The sequence below is a fragment of the Apteryx rowi genome, unplaced genomic scaffold, assembly GCF_003343035.1.
Source record: "Apteryx rowi isolate R43461 unplaced genomic scaffold, aptRow1 scaffold_220, whole genome shotgun sequence".
Taxonomy (NCBI): Eukaryota; Metazoa; Chordata; class Aves; order Apterygiformes; family Apterygidae; genus Apteryx; species Apteryx rowi.
The window spans coordinates 384,773-393,242 of NW_020448531.1; positions in this window are offsets into that span (position 1 = coordinate 384,773).

Sequence of the window (8,470 nt, forward strand, 5' to 3'; positions counted from 1 at the left end):
CTAGATATTCTAAAATTCTTGGTTTGTAGGATATGAATTGTAAAAACAAATCTTTCCTCAAACAGGCTTTTCCGTGTCCAGCTTGCTGATTGGTAAACACTGACTGGGGGGGGAAGGGGGGGGTGTTGTTCCAATCTGATTAATAATGAAGTATCATTAACAGTGGCCACCTGGAGACAGTGACAACCATGTCCTGCAATTCCCAAGACACTTTGGCAGACAAACACTCATCCTACTTGAAAATACTTTTGAACCATTTCAGTTTTAAGTTTGATATCCTGAAATTTCACAACTCAACTGAGTAGCACAGTCTGGCTTTCATAATCTATCAAGTCAGGAATATCTTTGGTACCGTTCCTGAAAACACCACCATAGCCCTGTGCAGGAACATCTCATATGTGTCAGAGAAATAGAGAGAAAAGTTCTAATTATTGTATCTACAGTACTGTAAAACTTTCAGCTCTGCTGCTTAATCTTCTTGAAAAATGATCCATTTCAGCCAAAAATATACCAACCAGCCTAACTGATTCCTCAAGGATAAGAGCTGGTTTTCTAGAAAGTGGGGTAACCAGTGACCAGCTCTGTGACCAGAGCTTTGAGAATACAAAGTTTGGTCGGTTCTGTTCCAGTCCTTGAGATCATTATATTTCCCCCATCATGTCTGATTTGGAGAGCAGTAAAGACCAAAACGCAAGAAGGACCAAATGCTATCCAGGCTGGAGGAAATATCATGTGTTTTAATTCTCAGACTCCTCCTATTAACAGTGGGTACTTCAGTGCTCTTCTGCTTCACTGTTCAGGGTTTCAGAGTATATGTATGTGGATACTAGTGTGAATTATTAATTTAAATATTTTTGAATAAGGAGTGAGCAAATTATATGCAACTGGAAGTATTCATTATTGTGCTCAGATGGAAGCAATTCATATTTAAAATTACTTGCAGTTTAACAGCACAGGTCCTGCTGCATTCAGAGACTGCCCCCTACCCTGAAGAGCTTACCAGTTAGATGAGGCAAAATGCAATGTGCGTGTAACATGAAAGGAAATCAGCAGATAAAAATAACAAAATCATCTGATTGTATATGTTGACTGTGGCAGAACTTTGAGTTTTCATTAAAAAGAAAAAAAGTTTTAAATGGTTAGCAGTCCAGCTGATGCACAGCAAGCAGTTGCTGGTTGGAAGATTTCTTGTATGCGGATACCTTCAAATTCAGAGTATTCTATATTTTATTCTGAAAAAGGCTTCCGTGCTAGAGAAGAGACTCATGGACACTCAGCAAGCCATATCACTCCTGTGCAAAAAATGATGAAATAATAAGGGTATTCTTGGGGGCTTGTGGTTTTCTTCTCATGTGTAGCATTTACAGGCTGCAGATGAGACAGTTAAAAATAGGCTGGCAGGTCTAGATGAAAAAAATGCTTGTGAATATTCGACGACTGATACAATTAACAGGAAGAGAGGCTAAGATCTATTTCAGCCCTCATTGTTATAGGTTTGCAACCACTGATTTGGGAGTCCTGCTTCTCTTAGGACTCTGTAGTAGTTATCATTTGACTTTCTGTAAATTCTATGGGAACTCTTTAGAGCTTTCTGCCACTAGTTCATTCTTCTTTTAATCAGGGTCAAGTACTGATGAGCCACGTGACAATGATCAGTAAACAAGCAAGAGGTGCTTGTTTACAGCCATTCCCTCAAAGTAATGGCTCTGTGGGTCTGACTCACTGTTTGCCAGCAAAACATTTGTGTCCAAAGTCGCAGATCGCAAGGCTAACTTAAGTGATCTGAGAAAGTCTGTGGTGGACCAGTTTTCAGGAGGTTGAGATGTTCTTTGGCAGATCTTTAAATATAAAAGCAGTGCTATGTGAACTTTGTTCTCTCCCACTTCAGAGTAAAATCGATAGTCCATGAAGCGCTTGTTGAATTGGAGCAAAGCTCCTACTGTATCCTCTTCCACTCATAAAAGCGCTTATTAAAGAGAAGGTTAGATAATACCACACTGAAGACACCATCTTGGGCAAAGCAATATTTGCATATATAGCTACTGTTTTCCTCCTTTCCTCAAAAGCCATACATTAGTGATCTTTAATTTCTTCAGTTCCAGAAAGATTAATTTTCATTTCTGTTTAGAGTCATTCACCTCACTGCTTAGATTATGGAATTTTGACTGTTTCCAATCTCACGTCCTGCTTTGCTGCAGGAAACATTTAAGTATTACTCCGTTTGGATGGGAGAAAGACAAATAGACGCAGTGGTACAGATTATATATTGACTTTGAAGTGTCTCAGATTCTTCATGTCAAAATGCACCTGTTTGCTATCTCATCATATTCCTGACTACTTATCAGAAATTATGTCTTGAGCAGCTTGTGGAAGTTGCAACTTGCACTGCAGTTTACAGCCTGAATATAGTTTCACGAGAAAATAAGTAATGGAAGGTCTCTTGATCTTGAGTCTATGGAATTCCTTTCATTCTTAGCATAAGCCAGCTTAAAATTGTATCGTTATGATTTCTGACACTGTTGCAGCATGCTCACAGTTTTATCCTTTTTTTCTCCTTTAACTGTTTAAAGATTAATTTCAGAATTCTAGCCAGCAATATAAAAGATTAAAAAAAAAAAAAGTTCATTACAAGGTGCTTTGGTTTGCTTTAAAACAAAAAAAAGAATTGCGGTCTCTCTTTTCTAGTGTCAGACTCCCGGTCAACAAACACTAAGCGGTAAAGCTTAATTTATCTTCTGAATGGTGGAAGTCAGGTGAACATAACAGATTCTGAAGCAGATCTGAGGCAACAGTAAGAAGTAGCTATACTGATTTCTTGATCCTCTAGACCATCAAACATCTTTAGAGCGGTGTTCTCTACCTTTACTAAAATATATATTGGCTATTGGGTTTAAAGAACTTGTTTAGCCTGTTCTGTATGCCAATATTAGCATGTTCCCATGCTTCTTACATATGTTGCTAGTTGTAGGAAGCTGACCAAGTCTAAGAAAGGTGTATTCATCTGACTTGAGTTTTACTTCGTGTTTTTCTTTGAACTACATTCTAATAGGCAACAACACCTTGAAGTGGAGAAGAGGCTTAATCTCATTTTTCATTCTTCCTTCAGTGACGTTTGTGAATTTTGTCTGAATTGTGCATCTTGTTTTTTCTCACATCCCAGTACCAAATTCTACTACTGTTACGACAAGATTAGGTACCTGGTGTATATTATATTTGGAGGTATGAAGAGTGTAAATAATGTACTATTAAAATATACAGGAAGTAGTTGATCAATGATATCATCTATGGACTTCACATTTGGAGTGAGGGACATACCTCTGGAGGAACAACTTAATAGTAGAACTTTGTGGCTCCAGCAAGATTTTGCCTTCTTGATTAGGTGTTCAGCTTTAAAGTAGAATTAGGTTATATAACATTAGTTTTGATTATCGGAACTAATACCTGTGCTATTTTCTGGGTATATGCCACATTCATGAATGAAAATCATACTCAAGTAAGTATTCAAGGCGATTTGCTATGTTGGATTCTTACCAGCATCTTTGTAAGAATTGAGCAGACTAATGTAAACAAACAAGCTCCGTAGCTGCTCTGTTCCACTGGCCTGGCTGGAAAGGCTGACAGATAAAGCTTCCCTCTGGATCCACCCACCTCTTGCCAATCCAGGCACCAACGCACAAGGGAGTGTCATTAAGGTAGTGCAGCTGATGCCCTCCGCAAAGCGTTGTCACCTTAGTGACACACCCAGGACTTGCCAGCCTAAACGGAGGCTGAGTCTGAATTTCAGATTTCCTTCTCCCATTTGACCATACGCTCGGTGCTCCGTTTTATGCTTAATTGAGTACATTTAATCAAGGCCCAGGTGAGAGATGGTGAGGTAATATTTTTCTGTTATTGCTTTGCTCTACATCATCTGATGCATAACAAGGAAAAGATTTGCAAAAGTATAGCTGCTTGCTTACATAAACGGCTTCTCTAATTTTGAACTATTGGATTTTAATTAAAATGTAATATTTACTTTAGATGGCAAGCTATACATATATTTGAGTATGCAAAATAGTGTGTAGCAAAGGTTTACAGAAAATCTGTAATGTTCTGAGATAGAAGCTGCTCTTTTGTTTACTCTAAAATACCTTGTTCTTGAAACAGTGTCAAGAGTGTGATCTATAAAGCTTGATATAAGAAGATATTTCTTAGGTTCTTGATTTTATTGACAAGTGATGCTGAGGATACCGTATAAAAGTTTAGCACGCAAATTGGACACTAGTGCTACTCCTGCTTTAGTACTGTTTTTCACACAATTTGTGGTGTGTAGGCCCATGCCAGATATCTCTAAATTGCTAGTGACTATAAAAAAGAAAATCCATTTTATTTCACTACTTAAAGGTGGCTGTTTCGTGTAATTGGATAATATGTGGCTCAAGAACTTCTAGAATATGTGATAGTAAATAGAACTTCAACAGCATCACTCCTCTCAAAGAATCCTCCCGTGGAAGCGACGCAAGGCCCTTGCGTTCCTCTCCTGGCTTGGCTTAGGCAAAAGCAAGAATATTTTCAAAATATTTTTTGCTATTTTGTATGTTAAAAACCCATATGTCAGTACTTTCAATTCACAGTTGCTATATACCAAACTATTTTGATACTTTAGCAGCAAAGAGCAATGATTTTAAATTAAAGTGATATTTCTCTACAAGAAGCTGTAACATTTAGAGTCAAGCTGAAGCCTGACTAGAACGTGAGCTTCACATTATACATTTCAGGTTCAAATCCTTAAAAATTATGCTAGTAATTTATGCTGATTCTTGGTTCAGTACTGACAAAGATAAATACCATTGAATAAAACACAAGTGATACAAGAGGTGGTCTCTCCCCATACTGACTGAGGTCACTACTACTTGCTGTTTTAAGAGCAAGGCAGCAGGGCTTCCAGCAAGAAAAGTTAATACATGTATTTTTAAAATGTCCATATAAACAGCTTTGATAGCGTCAAAGACGGTGGTGTAATTGAAGGAATTCTTGCAATTTTTAGAGAAATCCCATTTCTGTCAGTTCAGCAAATGGATAATTAGGCACAAAACCAAAATGTAATGTTGCCTATTATTTTAATAAAATTATAAAATAATGCTGCATATTGCCCAATATTTAAAATGTATATATCCCTCAAAAGGAATACATTCAAATTACAGTTGCACTCACACTTGATTGTGAGGGTTTTAAGTCTTGTTTTAAATAGGAAAAGGGACTGTTTTAATAATATTTCAGTAACACTCTTTATCTGGAAAAGACATATATACAATCTATTTAAAATAGGGATAAGATACCCTTTTTTGACTACTCTTTCAGATGTCTTGTTTGCATTGTTTGGAGTTAAGTAGTTCCAGCTTTATTTTTTCTGAAAACAAGATACATATTTACAGAATTCCTCCTAAAATCTTAACAACTTTCACAGTCTGATACATACAGGTAGATTAATTTAATTAGCTTCCCCCCCAGTCTGTTGTGATTCCATAGAACTTTCCTCCTGAAAGCAGCTTAGGACTAGTTTCATTTCAGCAGTTTACATAAACGCGTTGCAAACAAGTTACTTTACCTTACGTATATTTTTCTAGGAATACGCAACTCTGGTATCGGTGTCTCTCTTGCTGATAGAGCCACCAATTTGCCACACTTGATTTGTCATTGAAATAACATCAGCCTGCGACTTTGTTAAGCAATTATAATACTAATACGCGTTCAAGGTGACTTCATAATTAGCAATCCCTTCGGATGCTACACCCTTACCTTCCCCCAGCAACATCTAGTAGCTAAAATCTGAACTTTGCCCCCAAAGAGAAACCAGTCTTTATAATCTCTTCATTCCAGTTCAGCAGCCTGTCTTAAACTGCACTCACTTATTCCAAGTTCTTTACTAAATAATCACTTACTTTGCTGTTTTGAGTATGCTGGTGAAAGAGTTCTCTTCAGCCTGTAGTAATATTTCTATGCATCGTGTTTGAAGGATTGTTCCAGCAAAAACTCTCTGACTTTCTGATAGATGATTGGTTTGGTTTTCTAAGTTGACTTTTAATAGACCTATAACAGCTACGGACTAAGGAAAGCCAGCTGTGAATTAGGGCTCTACTGTTTGAATTAAAAATAATTTTTGCTCAAAGTAAACTACAACATCTCCCATAAAATAGAACATGAGGCATCTTGGTTTGCAATGGAAAAAAATTTCCTTGTTAGCCTTGTGAAAAGTGGGAGGGTGCAGCTGTAGCAGGGACCCCAGCAAGACAGATGCCAAGGAGATTCTCCGTTTGGTCCCACTGCTGCGTTCCAGCCGTGGCGGCGGAGCACAAGATAGCTCTGTTTCTGATGATGTGGCTTTCCTTTCTCGTGCCATCCATCTCATCTTCCTGCATTTCTTTGAGAAGGCACCTACAGCCTTTTGAAAGGAGATTGTCCATCATTTTTATGTTTAAAAAAAGGGGAGGGGGCAAGATTCTGGATGTTGTGCTAACTGGGAGACAAAAAAAATGCTGCAGACAAGTGAGATGCTGTTGTGAGAAATCCTTTGCGTTTGAAAGTTGGATAGAAATAAGTGGATATAACCCACAGAGGCAGGACAGGGTCCCCATCTTTTCACAGGACCCGTAAATTAACTTTCATCCTCAAAATTAATTCATCAAAATTCTGAAAAACACTCCTAATCATTCTGCTTCTAAATCACTTTCAATAAATATCATGTTTGGAAATGTGTTGGCAGGGAACATTCACACACTAAGTCTGGCAGAATATTGCTTTTGGAGTAACTTTCTTCCCTAACTTCCTATGACATCCCTCCCATTTTTAAATCCATGCTTCAACTAGATTTTGAAAAATGTGTCAGAAATATGACTGCAGAGCCAGAAGCTTCATCCTTTTAGAGGGAAAGGAGGACCCTAAAGCACGTATATAAGCCTAGTGAAAATTACTCAGCTTGAGACTAGCTTGCTTGATTTAGTGAATAAGATGTAATCAGACTGGTGTCTTAGGAGCCAATAGACTGCATCTGAAAAATAATGTTTCTCTAGAAGCGTGGAAAACTGGAGATCTTAAGGGCTACAGAAGACACGCTCATTGGCATTTGCCTGTTACAGAAAAAATATTTATGGAAAAGCTAGATGAATCAATGTCACTTTGATAATTTGGTATCTCTGAAAAGGTTGACCTGGTCATTCGGACACTGCAGCCCGTATGTAGACTTATGGCATGATTGCAGCCCGGTCAGAATACTTAACGGCCCAAGGAATACCAGGGAGAGAAGTGTCCTTCCGTGAGCCATCTCTGATAAAGGACATGAGAAAAATGGTGCTTAGTTGGAGAAGCAAACCAAAGCTACATTAGTGTGTTAAAGGGACTGGTAATAAAAAAGTTTGGAATTTCTTCTGTTATTAACTTGATCTACATTAATTCACCTGCTAGACTTAAGATCTGGTGAGCACAGTTTGAGAAAGCCCTTCTAAAGACTTTCTGCTAAAAAACATGGACAGGGAGAAAGTAGGAGTAATCCATAAACACCGCTTCTCTTTCAGGTCCCACAGAAACATCTCTAGCTATACCTTTAGTGCAGGGACGTTAGTGGGAATCCCAGTATTCCCGTGCATTGCTTAGCGCACTCTGCGTGTGATCAGCGTGCCAAGAGTCATGCTCATGTACGCCATGACTAAGATTTGTTTCTGAGGACTCGAAGACACTTGCAGGCTGCTTTCTGCCACTTACTAACCCACTGTGAATTGTAGATAACAGTAGTATAAGCTCTCTTGAGCTTCTTAGGTAGAAGAAAATAGCTATTTCTAGCGTTGGCTGCTTACAGTATAACAATATATCTCTTCTAAATCTTCTATAGATATGTAAATATGTATAAAGCCTATATATATAACTTAAATACGTAGGTAGGTATTTGGAGATGCCTACAAGTGTATTTCCCAGTGATAACAACTTTCAGGAAGCAGTCTGCAGGAAACGTAGTTCTTTTTGTCCAGAACTGGCGGTTTTCGGTGCGGTGGGATTACACAGTGCGTATAGAGCTAGTGCAGTGTCTCGGTCCCCTCTCTGCTAGACCCGTTTCTGAACTGGGTCTGCAGGACACCGCGCTGTGCGGTGAAAAGGAAAGCTCCGATCGTCCGTCTCTCATCGGGCGGCTTCCTGCCTTCGAGATAGATCTGAGAAATCGGTTGCGGGCGCGTCCTCCTGCCCCCCCGTCGCCAGCCTGGCAAGGCCTCCGAGCCTCAGCAGCGCCGGACGCCGGTCCGAACCGTGAGACCCGTCCGGGGACTCGCTCCCGCGGCCGCGGCGCGGCTCTCTGCCCGGCATCCTGCAGCATCCGCTGGCGGCAGAGCCGGGCGCGCAGCGGGCAAAGCGCGCTGCTGCTCCCCGTTTCCCTTCCTCGGTGCCCGCAGGCGCTCGGGAAGGGAAAACACCGGGCGACCCGAGGAGAAGCCGTGTGCGCGGC